The sequence below is a fragment of the Mobula hypostoma genome, chromosome 16 (genome assembly GCF_963921235.1).
Source record: "Mobula hypostoma chromosome 16, sMobHyp1.1, whole genome shotgun sequence".
NCBI lineage: Eukaryota > Metazoa > Chordata > Chondrichthyes > Myliobatiformes > Myliobatidae > Mobula > Mobula hypostoma.
This window is the reverse complement of record NC_086112.1, coordinates 54613163-54629199: the sequence shown is the minus strand read 5'-3', so window position 1 is coordinate 54629199 and position 16037 is coordinate 54613163. Positions and strand designations below refer to the sequence as shown.

General features: G+C 40.8%; 1 protein-coding gene across 4 annotated transcripts in view; it reads right to left on the bottom strand.

Annotated features, from left to right (window-relative positions):
- Window positions 1-16037, bottom strand: part of kank1a (KN motif and ankyrin repeat domains 1a) — a 274650-nt gene that overhangs the window by 231241 nt on the left and 27372 nt on the right. The gene's annotated exons all lie outside the window — the stretch shown is intronic.

The window sequence follows — 16037 nt, the reverse complement described above, 5'->3', positions numbered from 1 at the left end:
TATACTGCCAAAAGCAGAAGACAAAACCTAAATGCTTTGAACAGAAAAATTACAAGCCTTGAAAGCAAAAGTGGAAATGTTCAGAAATAAGCAAGTTCACTTATTTTATATACAGAAACCCTTGTTAATTTTAATAAATGTGGCCAATATTACTGTTGGCCAACTTTGGTAATATCAAAAATTCAAAGTGCATTTATTATTAAAGAATGTATAAATTATTTACCTTGAAACTTGTCTGCGAATAGGCAGCCCAAAAGCAAGAAACTCATATAACCCAATCTTTTTTTTAAAAAAACCATAAACCACTGTACTTTAAAGAAAACACCACATTGTGCAAACAAAAGCCAGCCAACAGCATCCCGATCTAGACCGAGTCCTAGATCCACTCCTGGAGCGATCGGAGCAGGCCCAAGCCAAGAGCACAACAGCCGGCTCAGATATCATTCTACACATTATATGTCATTAAAGGGCAAAGAACATGTTTTTCCATGCAGCTCTCAGTGCCACTTACCAAGTTTATTGTCATTTAACAATATAGCTGTATTAACATATATAACCATACAATGCATATAGAAACAAGACAATTCTCCAAACCGGCTGTAAAGCATAGTACACATAACACACAATAACTTACGAAGGCAAGGATAAAATCTACAGATGAATCACATATAAATCAAACTGCAGTGCATTAATATCAAATACTGTAAAGGTACAGAACAGACTAACCAGTAACACTTCAAATACAATGCCACAAGGAGTTCAGAAGCCTAATGGCCCAAGGGAAGAAACTGTTTCTCATCCTGACCGTTCACGTTTCTATGAATAGCAGAAAGTCTGATTGTAGAAAGTCAAAGAGGATGCTGAGTGGGATCCTAGTAATACCAAGGGCCCTGCATACGGAGCACTCCTGATAAGTGTCCCCAGTGGATGGTAGGGAGACCTCTACGATCCTCTCAGCTGTTTTTACAGTCCTTTGTAGGGACTTCTGGTCCAATGTTTGACTGCTCCCATACCAGATGGAGAAGCACGTTGTCAGAACACTCTCAATGGTGCTCCTGTAAAACACAGTTAAGAAGGTGATGGGAGGGGAGGAGCTTTGCTTGCTTCAATCTCCTTAGGAAGTGGAGGCGTTGCTGTATCTTCTTGTTCAAGGAGGTATATAATAAGGGACCAGGTGAGGTCATCCATGATGTGAACTCCCAGGAACCTAGTGCACTTAACTCTCTATGGAGGAGGCATGTATTCGCAGAGGAGGATGGTTGGTCTGCAGCTTGCTGAAGTCTACATTGATTATCTTGGTGGTCTTCATACTTAAGCTTAGTTTCTTCTCACATCAATCCACCAGCTGCTCTACTTCCATTCTATACTCCATCTTGTCTCGTCTCGTCATTGCTCTTGATAAGGCCAATAATTACGTGATTATTAGTGTTCAACATCCAACAGAAGACTAATAATCACGTAATGTGCACTGTAATTTCTAAAACAGTACAAGTACACAAAATGTTCTACTGAATTGCATTTTCACTATTCCAAAGTGCCAAAATTGTTACTTCTATACAACCGTGGCACAAATGTAGAATTTTGAACCAAGTTTCCTCAGGGATCATCCATCCATGATGGAAAGATCAATATAGGATAACCCAAACAATAACAGCATCTATAACAGACTACTCCAAATCCCACTGATCCAAGAAAATCCGTGTCCCGCTTGCTCAGGGATTTTCAAACTGGCTGGATTAATAGGAATTCTGCATCCGGATCTTGAACTCAAATCCTAGGCCAGTACTAGATTACATGTCTGAGGTTTGCATGCTCTGGTTTAGAATTTAAACAGAGGCTCTGTCTTTCCCCTTGCATAAATATAAAACAGCCATTCCTGATGAGCTCAAGACATTCTCTACACATTTTGAACAGAAGGGTTGGGTATAACACTGCTCTCTCTGACTGTCTCCATCACAAATGAATACAGACACTGTTGCTGTTATTCTTCTGCTGGTTCACTCTCCAGATGGCATTGGATCTGGATTGTGTCCCCGGCTGTGTCTTTAGATCCTGTGCAGATCAGCTGGCAATGGTATTTGCACACATTTTTAACCTCCTCAGGCTGTGGGTCCCCTCTGCTTTAAGACCACTATCATTGCAATACCCAAGAAAAACAACAGAACACGCCTTCAACGACTACTGCCCAGTGGCTCTGACATCTACCAACACGTAGTGCTTTGAGAGGCTGATTAGAGCATGCTTTTTGGACAACCTTGACTCACTGCAATTTGCTTAATCGCAGAAACAGGTCTACAGCAGACACTATCTTCCCAGCTAGGCACCTTTGGAGCATCTGGACAGTAAAGACACCTATGTCAGGATATAGCTCGTTGACTACAACTCTGCCTTCAATACTAATGTGTCAAGCAAACTCAACAACAAACTCTGGACCCTGGAAGTCAATATCTCCCTCTGCAACTGGATCTTTAACTTAGTAACCAACACATTGCAATAAACATTGGCAGCAATATCTCTGCCATGATTATTCTAAACACTAATGCTCCACAAGGTTGTGTCCTCAACCCTTTACTCCCCGTGCGGATTCTGCTCTATTAAGCTTTGCTACTCACCAAATGTACCTGGTGTTCGGTAATGAGCCTACCCCTTTCAGTGTGTGAACAAGTTAGTGACCACAACTCCTTAGGTTTTATGATAAATAAGGGCAAGTATGGACCTTGCCGGAGAGTATTAAATTGCTGCAAAGACAAATTATGAGTGTATTCGGCAGGAACTCGGGAGAGTTAATTGGCAACAGCTGTTTTTGAACAAGTCGACATCTGACATGTGGAAGGTATTTAATGACCAATTGCACAGAGTACAGGACAGGTAAGAACAAAGATGACAAGTTAAGGGAACCTTGGATGTCAGCAGCTGTGATAAGTTTAGTCAGGAAAAAAAAAAGAGGAAAAGTATGTAACACTTAGTATGCTGGGATCAAAGAGCCCTTGAGGATTTTTTTTAAAAATTGAGATACAGCACAGAATAGGCCCTTCAAGCCTAGCAACCCATGATTTAATCCTAGCTTCATCATGGGACAATTTACAATGACCAATTAAACTCCCAATCGGGAGGTCTTTGAACTGTCGGAAGAAACCAGAGCACCCTGAAGATACCCACAACAGTCAGGGAGAAAACGTAGAAACACCTTACAGTCAGCGGTGGGAATTGAACCCAGGATGCTGGTAGTACAGAGCATTGTGCTGATCACTACACTACCATGCCACCCCAAAAAAGCCAGAAAAGAACTAAAGACAATTAGGAAAGTGAGAAGGGGCCATGAAAAGCACTTGGCAAGTAGGATTTATGAGAATCCCAAGGCATTCTATACATAAAGAGCAAGAGGATAACTCGGAAGGGGTAGGACCACTTAAGAACAAAAGGGGGAGACTATTGCTTGGAATATGGGTGAGGTCCTAAATGAGTACTTTACGTCTGTATTTACCAAGGACATGGAGGATATGGAGATCAGTGCTGATATGCAAGGGCATTTTGAAGTAAAGGAGGATGTTAATGTTGAGTCCCTTAAACGCAACACTAAGAGTCCAGAGAAGAGAATTCTTAGGGATGAGCATTTTGAAAATCGGCCTAATTAGGGAGAGCAGCATGGCTTTACGTAGGGCAAGTTGTATCTTATTAACTTGATTGAGTTTTTGCAATGAGGTGACAAGTGTGATTGATTAAGGTAGAGCTTTGGATCTTGTATACATGAATTTTATGAGTGTTTTACAAGGTCCCTCATGGGAGGCTCATCTAGAAGATTAAGGTGCATGGAATCCATGGCAAATGGCCAATGGCCATTTAGATTCAGAACTGGCTTGCCCATGTTAGACAGTGTAGTGGTTGAAGGGACTTATTCTAGCTAGAGATCTGTGATTAGTGATATTCTGCAGAGATCTGTACTGGGATTCCTACTGTTTGTAGTGTATATAAATGACCTAGAAGAAAATGTTGATGGGTGGGTTAGTAAGTTTGCAGATGGTACAAAGATTGGTGGTGGTTGTGGATAGTGTAGATGACTTGCAAAGAATATTGTGGGATACAGATCAATTACAGATATAGGCGGGGAAATGGCAGACGGAGTTTAACCCAGCCAAATGTGAAGTACTGCACTTTGGTAGGTCAGAGGCTAAGAGACAGTGGACCGTTAAGGATCTTGCCCTTCACGGTTTGATGAGCAGAGGGATCTTCGGGTTCAAGTTCACAGTTCCCTGAAAGTGGCTACACAAGTTGATAGGGTGGTTAAGAGGGCATATGGCATGCTTGCCTTTAATCAGGCATTGAGTTGAAAAGTCATGAAGTTATGTCGCAGGTTTATAAAACTAATCAGACTGCATACAGTCCTGGTCACCACATTACAAGGATGGTGAGGACTTGCAGAGGATGCAGAAGAGCTTTACCAGGATCCTGCTTGGATTGGAGGGCATGTGCTATCATGAGAGATTGGATAAACTTGGGTTGTCTTCTCTTGACAGTGGAGGCTGAGGGGAGATCCAACAGATGTTTATGAGAGGCATAGTTAAAGTAGGCAGAATATCTTTTTCCGGTGGTTAAAATGTCTAAGGCCAGAGGACGTGCATTTAAGGTGAGAGGGGGTAATTCAAAGGAAATGTGAAACACAAGTTGTTGTTCTCCCCCCCCCAAAAAAAAGTGGTGGGTGCCTGGAATGCATTCCCTGGGGTAGTGGTAGAGGCAGAAACATAGACATTAAGATAGACAAATGAATGTGAGGAAAATGAAAGCATATGGACACTGTGTAGGCAAAAGAGATTATTCAGTTGGGTATTTGATTACTAATTTAATTGGTTCAGCAGAACATTGTGGGCCGAAGGGAGTGTTCCTGTTCTAAGTTTGACCATTTGCAAGTTTGTAGATGTCACCACAGAGGGCTGCATCTTAAATAATAGTCTGAGTACAGGAAGAGAGAAACTAGTGACATTATGCCATAACAACAACCTTTCCCAGTGTTAACCAAAGAGCTGGTCATTGACCTCATGTACACATGCTCATGTTGACATCAACCGGGTGGCGGTTGAACACATTGAGAACTTCATTACCAGTGAAGAGTGAACATCAATTGCCTGGCCCAACAACACTGATGTTATGGCCGAGACATGGCCAATGAGGCTAAAGAAATTAATCATGTCCCACCAACCCTGATTTTTAATTGAAAATATTCTATCTGGATGCATCATGACTTGGTCTAGAACTGCACTGTACATGACAGGAAGCAGCAGAGAGTTGTACGGGGCTGTGTCTAGATCACAAAAGCTACACTGCCCTCCAAAGACTGTCATCATCTCCCTCTGCCTCAGTAAGACGGAAGCATGGTCAAAGATCCCACCCACCCCAGACATTCTCTTCTGCCCTCTCCCATTCAGCAGATACAAATGTCACCAGGATCAAGGACCACTTCAATCCCACTGTTAGAAGAGTATTGAACAGACCTCTTGTACAATAAGATGGGCACTTGTTGTCTACATGCACTTTGTTATGAGCTTACTTTTTATCATTTGACTGCACTGCACTTTTTTGGTAGCTTTTATATTTTATTGTGTTTTTATGGTTTTACCTTCGTCTACTTATGCAAGGTAACCTTTTCACTGTACCTCAATACACGTGACAATAATAAACCAATGCCAACCTCAAAACACTTAGAGATGCAGAGCAGTTTACATTTATCCCTCAGGAAAGCCTTCAAAAGACTCCTGAGTCATTTACACACTCCTATTTTGTGGGATTTTGCTCTGCATAAGACCGCTTGCCATATTTTCTGCATAATAATGGTACCTCAAAGTGGCTCATTGGCACAGCTATTCAGGACAATCCAAGGTTGTGAAATGCTATGTCTGAGTGGCCTGCCCTCCTTTGATGCAATTACTTTCAATACAGAAGAGAAAATTTTGAAAATTAATTAAGTCTTTCAGCTCATTTTTAAAAATCTTTCAACTACACCAGAGATGAGACCTTGTACACACTATTCTATTGAAAAATCAAGTTTATGGATCAACTGAACTGAAACAGCCTATAATTTTTCCAGGCTGAAAAAGTTTGGTGTCACTTCAAAGAGTCTTGTCAAACTCCATTGTTGAGAATGTATGACACAAAGTGCAGTGACATGGGAAGATAAAGAATGGTGCGCTATTGCACCAAGATAGTTTAAGACCTTCCACTAGGAATGAAAGAGAAGAGTCCTTGATTTACAAGTTCCTTTATGTCACACAGCGTGTGTACAAACACCAGGCGTCACCAAAAACCCAATCACTACATACCAATTATGCACATGCAATGCAATCTCTAAATCTGGTTCTGGGTCCTTCATGCACATATGCACTCAATGGCCACTTTATTAGATACACCTGCTCATTAATGCAAATATCTAATCAGCTAATCAAGTGGCAGCAATTCAATGCATCAAAACATTAACATGAAGCGGTTCAGTTGTTGTTCAGACTGAACACCAGAACGGGGAAGAAATGGTATCTTAGCAACTTTGACTGTGGAATGATTGTTAGTACCCGACAGGGTGGTTTAAGCATCTCAGCTATTACTAATTGCCAGGGATTTTCATGCAAATAGTCTCTAGTTTACAGGGAATGGTGTGAAAAACAAGCATCCAGAGAGTAGTCATGTGGGTGAAAACACCTTGTTAATGAGAGAGGACGGAGAATGGCCAGACTATTTGACAGTAACTCAAATAATAACAGCTTCCAACCCCGGTGTGCAGAGGAACAGCTCTGAACATACAACACTTCAAATCTTGAAGTGGATGGGCTACAGCAGAAGATCGCACCAAGTTCTTTCGGAGTTTAATAAAGTGGCCTGTGTATAGCACGACAATGGCTAGGCATGCTCCAAACACATGCAAACCATGCTGATGCCACTTGCAGATCCCAGGCTCATGACTGACATGGGCCACACTGACAGATGTTTAAAGAGTGGAGAAATAATTTGGCATAAAGGAGACCGGAAGCCAGTCTGTGGGTTGACAGTCCACATAGTTAACCATCTTCAATTGTGTAGATACTCAATTTTTCTTGGTGTCTCACCACCCCTCCCTTCACAAATGGAACCGATATTGCTCAGCTTCCCTCATGCATCCCAGCTCAATGGCTCCCAAAACTGTCAAAACTAACTCACTTTCTTTCCTCATCTAAATCTTGGAATATTTAACTATGACACCAGCTTCTTAAACACAAACATTTTGTTACTGACATAACCTGCCCTGATGGCTGCTGCTGAAATTTATTATTATTTTTTTTTTAAAAACAGCTTTGGCGAGGGAATGCCAAATTAATAATTCGTCCCAGATGGGATGAAAATAAACTCCTTCAGTGCCAAAATAACAAATTGAATCTGACTGGTGCTCAAATGGAGCTAGTTGAACAACATATAGTCAACAGTAATAAACTGATACTAAGAGGTAGAACTGGCATTGCAAATACAATGCAAGAGGAGCAAATTTGCTAGTTTGGTCCAACAGGGCAATTCTTCTGAGCTTGGGAGATTGTGTGATAAATTGCTATGGATGGGGATTTTGGGTGCTTTATGTTGACAATGGTGCTTGGAATAGGAAGACTCCACTCTATCAATGAAGCTTCATTGATCAGGTTCAGAACAAAGTAGATATCGTTAATGTCTTCTGAGCACAAAGTATTCCGCCATATTTCATCCTTCCTTCTAAGTCAAAAAACATTTTGCATTCCCACACAAGAAAACTTCCACTTTGGTGCATCACCTCTTTGGTTATAGAATCACAGCATGCTCATATTATACACAATGTATGGAATCGTATCCATTCTCACTTCCCACTCTAACCCCAGATATTTTGTCAGCTGTTTTAATAATAGAGCTGTTTACTTGAAGACGTCAGATTAATAAACTCACTTGAGCAACTCCAATTTACATAATACTAAACATAATGTTTTACCAAAAGGTAATCATTTATATTGCAAATAGCAACTTACACAAGGTCTGCAACAAGCACTGGACATGTGCCCTGTACTTGTTTGCTTCACTCCTGGTGCAGGGAGACTGCAGTACTCAAATAATATTTTACATAAACTATGTCAACTAGAATATACCCTTTGTGGCCACTATTAGATCCACCTGCTCATAAATGCAAATATCTAATCAGCCAATTATGCAGCAGCAACTCAATGCATAAAAAGACAGTCAAGAGTTTCAGTTGTTGTTTGGAGACCAGAATGGGAAAGAAATGTGATCCAAGTGACTTTGACTGTGGAGTGATTGTTGGTGCCAGATAGGGTTGTTTGATTATCTCAGAAACTGATTTCCTTGGATTTTTACACTCAAAGTTCTAGAGTTTACAGAGAATGGTATTTTTTAAAAAAGCCAAAAAAAAATCCAGCGAGCAGCATTTTTGAGGGCAAAAACGCCTTGTTAATGAGAGAAGTCAAAGGAGAATGGCTGGACTGGTTCAAGCTGACAGGAAGACTATGGTAACTCAAATAACCATGCATTACAGTGGTCTGCAAAAGAGCATCTCTGAACGCACAACACATTTCACCTTAAGTTCACGGGCTACAGAAGAGGGCCACAACCATATACTCAGAAGCCTCTTTATTAGGAAAAGGAGGCAATGCCCAGAAATCCTGGATACTGGTTTCTTTCACCTGAAAAATGGGCAGGGGCAAGAAATATAGCTTCAATGGACAACAGTATCAAACATTTAATTTATCAAGGCCATGCACATCCTCCTGCAGCCTTCAGACCTGCACAAAACAGACCATTAGTGCAAACAAAGGAGTAACACTTCTTGCAAAGTGAAAGGGAGGTAGGCAGAAGGAAATAATAAGCCAGTTAGCCTGACTTCATTGGTTGGAGAGGTGTTCAAGTCTATTACTAAGGATGAGAGTTTGGAGTACTTGGAGGCACATGATAAAGGCAGCCAAAATCAGCATGGTTGTCTAAAGGGGAAATCATGTCTTACAAACCTGTTGGAATTTTGAGAAAATACAGTAATGGGAAGGATACCAAGGGGGAGTCAGTGGATGTTGTTTATTTGTAGTGTTGTAGTGGATTTTCAGAAGGCCTTTGACAAAGTGCCATACATGAGGCTGCTTAACAAGATAAGAAACTATGGCATTACAGGAAAGCTACAGGCATGGATAGAAAATTTGCTAACTGGCAGGAGACAAAGAATGGGAATAAAGGTGGCCTATTCTGGTTGGCTGCTGATGACTAGTGGTGTTCTGTGAGGGCGTGCATTGGGATAGCTTCTTTTCATGTTATATATCAATGATCTAGACGACGGAATGATGGCTTTGTGATCAAGTTTGCGGATGACTCAGGTAGGTGGAGGGGCAGGTAGAGTGTCTACAGAAGGACTTATAGTGGGAGAATGGGCAAAGAAGTGGCAGATGAAATATAGTGTAGGGAGTGTGTGGTCATGCACTTCAGTAGAAGGAACAAAGGTGTGGACTATTTTCTAAATGAGGAGAAAATTCAAAAATCAAGTGCACAAAGAGACTTGGGAGTCTTTGTGCAGGATTCTGCAAAGGTTAACTTGCAGGTTGAGTCAGCGCTAACGAAGGCAAATTCAATGTTGGCATTCATTTCAAGAGGTCTAGAACATAAAAGCAAGGATGTAATGCTGAGGCTTATACAAGGCATTGGTCCGACTGCATTTGGGAGTATTGAGAGCCGTTTTGGGCCCCTTATCTAAGAACGGATGTGCTGACATTGGAGAGGGCCTATAGGAGATTCATGAGAATGATCCCAGGAATGAAATGGTTAACATGAGGAGAGTCTGATGGCTGTGGAGTTTAGAAGAATTGGGGGGGGGGGGTGAAAGAGGGAGAAATCTCATTGTAACATACTGAATACTGGAAGACCCAGATAGAGTAGATGTAGAAAGGATTTTCCTATAGTGGGGGAGTCTAGAACCAAAGGGCACAACAGCATCGGAATTGAAGGGCATCCATTTAGAACAGAGGAGAGGAAACATCGGTGGTGAATGTGGAAAAACAGTGCCACTGACAGCTGTGCTGGCTGAGCAATTGGGTATATTTAAGGTGAAGGTTGATAGATCCCTGATTAATCAGGGCATCAATGGGTTTTGGGGAGAAGGCAGGAGAATGCGATTGAGAGGAATAATAAATCAGCTATGTTGGAATGGTGGAGCAGACTTGATGGGCTGAATGAGCCAATTCTACTTCCACGTCTTTTGGTCTCTTTCCAGATAAAGAGATCCAAGTTCCATTTAATTGCTCACACACTTATCAAGGCAAAGTTCAGATTCAAAGTGTACACAATTTCAAGAGCTAGCAAAGAACAAAACTGCACAGGGAATTGGCTATCAATAGATCTTCTCTTGTACTGATATTAAGGACAATTTCAAACATGTTCCTAAACTTTATTTACTTTACCAGAGGTTTCATTAAAAACCCATTTGGTGTTAAGATTCATTTATCTTAATTCAATAAAACATGCAAACAGCAATACATTTCAGTCACATATCGTTAACACAAATTTTAGTGCCTGCCCAGTGGCCAGATGTGATCATCTTGAATGCAATTCACTGACAAAAATGCATAAACATTCTAGGACACAGCAAGAGAAAAGCAGAGCACTCCAAGGTATAATTTCCAAGTACAGAGGAGAAGAACTGCAGTAAGCATGACACAATGAAATCTAACCTCTGTTGGTTGCAAACATTTTGTGCAATTCAAGGCAGCTTTTACAGATATACAAACTACAAGATCACACTGTACATGAAGGTCTCACAGAAACTAAGTAGAGCAGAGTTTAAGTTCCTTCCAGTGTTTGCGCACATGCTCCAATTTTCTTGCCACGAACTTATATTTCAACAACTGTCAGCTATGAAATTATACAAGTCTTGTGCAGGCTGCTGGGTAGCTTTCTTCCCTTGGAAAAAATGTTCATCTAAACAATCCCATTTTGAAAATGAAATTCACCTAAAATAATGAAAATAATCATAATCCCTGCAAGATACTATTCAAACTATTTACATATCAGTAGGGAACCCATCAAATTATATCAACAAAATGCTGCACCTTGGAGATGTCATAAACTTAGAACCTCAAGCAGAAGTTCTCTATACAGTAGAAACTCACCATTACTCTGTACTCATAGTTCACTCGTCTTCCTTTTTCATTTGAGTTTCTCGAGTCTTAATTCCTCAACTAATGTTAATCATTGCCTGCATCTGCTCAGTGCCAAGCTGACAGAGGCATATAAAACAGCTGATCTTAAACCTAGCAATCTTTAAAGTGTTTCTAGCCATCTAATGTCTGTTGCTTTAAAAGAAAATCAGTGAATAATTAAAAAAAGCAACTTTCCCTATACTTACAACATTTGTTGTTATTGCATTTCCAAGAACAAACACATGACCTATTGGAAAATAATCAATATTGCTGCCTCTGGGTTTGCTGTTGGGAACACTAGCTCAGACTAGCTCACTTTTTTTAAAAAAAAGGCAGCCTGGGAGAATGATCACACAGTGAAAGAAAGCACTAATATCAAAATTACCACCTCAATACTGCTGGACAATCAGGCCTACACCAGGATGTGCTGAGTTCCAACTTCCACCAAAAGATGAGTGACAAGGAGAACCATTGTTAAATGCAGCTTACCATGGAGACCATCCAGATCCTAATGCAAACCACACATGGAGGCTCCAAATCAATTCTGAATGGAGTTAAACAATGCAGAATTGTCAAATACTTCTACTAACCATATTTCAGGGACAAGATCAGTCAAGCGGCAGCTGAATAATGATTAAGCCAAAAAAAGGTGCTTCACTGGCCAAATCTGGCTAAGTTTATTTTATTCCCCCTAGCCAAAGGGGAGTCTAGCCATTGGGTGGTTGTCTGCTAGTAACGTCATTTTTATATGTTCCTGAACTAAACTATAAAAAGATTAAGTTTAGTTCCAAAAGAGAACTGCTTTCAAGACATGGAATAGCATTAACAGCAGAACTGAAAAGAGATACAAAAGAATTGAACTATTTCTAGAAATACTCAGGATACTGACCTTTTATGCTAATTATGTTTCCCTAACCATAGATCTAACGTTTTCAACTTTTATTTGCACCCATAGTTTTGTTGGTTCTCAATTTATGAAATGGCTGCTGTACTGTGGGGATGTTTATTTTTGTTGAGGAACTGAGAGGGATGGCTTCAGTGAGATTGTTAACATTTTCCCTCTGAAAATTACATTTGCATGGCATTGCAAAAAATGACTCCAAATCATATTTTCAAAAGCTGGATAACACAAAATTTCTAATTTTTAAAGCTGCAGGGCATCTAATCTCAGCACAAATTAATCTTAAGTTATTTGAAAACCCTACAGTGGAATGAAATCAGGCTAAGAACATTACATCTAAAGCCATTCCAATTTCTGATTGTTTTGCTCCCCACTGGAGGCCACTTTCAAAAGGTGACACCTCAAAATGGTGGCATTCATTGAGGACCCCCCTCACCCAAGTCATGCCCTCTTTCATTATTACTACCATAAGAGGTACAGGAGTCTAAAAACACACTCAACATCTTAGGAACAGCTTCTTCCCCTCCATCAGATTTCTGACAGGACAATGAACCCATGAACAGAACACTTGCTTCCTCACTAGTTTTACTCCCTTTCTGCCCCAAATTTTTCTATTGCAACTTATGGTATATTTTACTGTACTACTGCCACAAAACAAATTTCGTGACATATGATTCTTACTTGAATGCAAGTACAGAAGATATCACTTTCAAATTTTAAAAAATGACATTATGGTTGCAGCTGCTGCCCATCTTGTATTTAAGAAATTACAGTAAACTAGATTTTAAAAATCTAGGACAAAAAAAAAATCTAAAAAAGTAAAGCTAGCCACATTTGGGGTGGGGGGGGGGGAAGGGGAAGGGGAATAAAAATAATATGACTTAGTAACCCAATGGAAGCCCCTATTCCACCTCCACATTAGGTATAATTATACAAAAACTTGGAATAAATAATATTATTTCCCATCATCCCACAAAACCAAGAGTTTTGATTTTTGTGGAAAACTATCCTATTCTGATTTTTGGAAAGGACTAACCTTTGTATTTCATCTGTTACGGAGTCAGAAACACAGCACAGCTACAGGTTCTTCAGCCCAATGCGTCCACCCGACTACAATGCCCATTCACATTGTCCCAATTTCATGCATTTGGCCCATACTCTCTCAGGCCCGACCTGCCCCGACCCTCCACGGACCTGTCTAAATGCTTCTTAAATGACACTACTATTGTACTCGCCTCAAACGTAACATCTGGCAGCTCATTCCTTGCACTCACCACCCTCTGCATGTAAAATGTGCACCTCGGGTCCCTTTTAAATCCCTCCCCTCCCACCCTAGACTTATGCCATCTAGTTTTGAACTAACCTACCCTGGGGAAAAGAGTAAACGCCCAACACATCACCTTGTTTATGGTTCATAATTTTAAACATCTTTTTTAAAACAAGGTCGCGCCTCATTCCCCTATGTTCCAAGGTACAAAGACCTATCCTGACCAAGCTTCTGTGATTCAGGCCGTCTAGCCCTGGCAGCATCTTCAAATCTTTCCAGTTTAACCACATTTTTTAATAAGAGGGTCACTAAAACTGTACACAGTACTCTAAGTGCAGCCTCACCAATGGCTTGTCCAACTGGAACATAATGTTCCCAACGCTTATAATCAGTGTTATGACTGTGAGGGCCAGAATGCCATTCTTCATTCTTTTCTCACCACCCTGTCTACCTGTGATATCACTTTCACTTATTCTCCCTATTCCCTGTTACATTAAACTATAGTGGGGCACTGGAGAGTGCAAGTCCAACTTTGTTTTGACTTCCAAAATACATCCGCTTACACATCTGTTTCAAAATGCATTTATCACTCCTTACCCCACTTCCTTAACTGATAGAGAACTCAATCTAATCTATGATAACCTTCATTATCAACCACTAGTTTCTGAGACATGCACAGACTTACTGATCAAGCCTTCTGCATTCACATCCAATTAATTTATACAAATAATGAACAACCATGGCCTTAACACCAACTCTTGGCACATCACTGGCCACTGGCCATTCCAAGAAATCACCACTCTCCACTTCCTCTGAGCCAATTTTTAAAATAGAACTCGCTGTCCTGGGTTCCATAATAGATAGGAGCACAGTTAGGCCACTTGACCCACTGAGTTTACTCTACCATTTTATCATGGCTGATTTATACGTTTCAATGAGATCCACCCCCATTCTTCTAAATTCCAGTGAGTATAGGCCCAGAGCCAACACAAGGAGCTAACCAAGCTCATCACACATCCCTCTCATTCCTGGAATCCATTATTGTGAACCTCCCCTAGATTCCTGCCAATGCCAGCATATCCTTTCTTGGATTATGGGGTCCAAACCTGCTCACAATACTCCAAATACCATCTGATCAATGCCATACAAATGCCTCAGCATTACATCCTTGCTTTTATATTCTATGTCTCTCAAAATAAATGCTAACATTGCGTTTGCCTTCCTTACTGCCAACTCAATCAGCAAGTTAACCTGAGGGAATCCTGCACTAGGATTCCCAAGTCCATTTGCATCTCCAATTTCTGAATTCATTCCCCTTAGAAAGTAGTCTACCTCTTTATCCCTTCTACCAAAATAGAGGATCATACACTTCCCTACACTATATTCCATCCAACACTTCTTTGTCCATGGTCCTAATCTGTCCAAGTCTTCCTGCAGTCTTCCTGCTACCTTAATACTACCTGTCCCTCCAATCTTTGTACTGTTCTCAAATCTGGCCACAAAGTGATTAATTCCTTCATTCAATCTAAGAACTGTAACGTGAAAAATAGTCCTAACACTGACCCCTGTGGAACACCATCAGTCTCTGGCAGTCAACCAGAAACCACTTAGTCTCCTGTCAGTCAGCCAATAGTCTATCCAGGCTAGTACATTTCCTGTAATACCATGGGATCATATCTGGTTAAGCAGCCTCATGTGCAGCATCTTGTCAAAGGCCTTCTGAAAATCCAAACAAACAGCATCCACTGACTCTCCTTTGTCTATTCTGCCTGTTATTTCCTCAGAATTACAACAGATTTGTTAGGCAAGATTCCTCAAAGAAACTATATTGATTACAACCCATTTTAAGCATATGCCTCCAATGACCAGAATCCCATCCTTAATAATAGACTTTAACATCTTGCCAACCACTGAAGTCAGATTAACAGGCCTTTAACTTCCTGTCTTTTGCCTCCCTCCCTTCTTAAAAAGCTGAGTAACATTTGCAATTTTCCAGTCCTCCATGACCATTCCAGAATCTATTGATTCTTGAAGGATCACTAATGTCTCCACACTTCCTTCAGCCATCTCATTCAGAACACCGAGGTGTAGTCCATTTGGTCCAGGAGACTCAGCTCCCAAGCAACTTCTCCTTAGTAACACCAATTGCACTCACTTCTACCCCGATGCTCACATTTCCGACATACTGGTGTCTTCCACATGTGAAGACTGATGTAAAATACTTATTCAGTTTATTTCTTTATCCCCTATTACGACCTTTCTAGTGTAAATCCAAGGGACCTTACTTCCCACACCAGCATACCATGATGGTCCTTGTTGATGGCCTTAACGTCCAAATAGACAACATTCACTGCTCTACCCTTGGTTACCTTTTCAATTAAAAAAAAAACGACAAAAATGTGCAAAAAGGCTTAGGTGGACATACACAAGGCTTAGGTATCCAAGATATTTGCACAGCAGTAATTGTCAACGTGGAGCTGAGAGCATTCGCAAATCTGGCGGGAGAAAAGAATGTTGGGAATGGCAAGGGTGCAGCACTGTGGGGAGGGTGTGGGACATGTGGCAAAGAAGACACACCCAGCCCTGAGACACTAGGGTCATTTGATTCCAAACTATTGGTTTATTGATCATTACAGAATGTCTTTCTGGTGTTTCCCTGTAACCTCCACTTTTCTTTCCCCTTTTCCCAACTATGATTTCC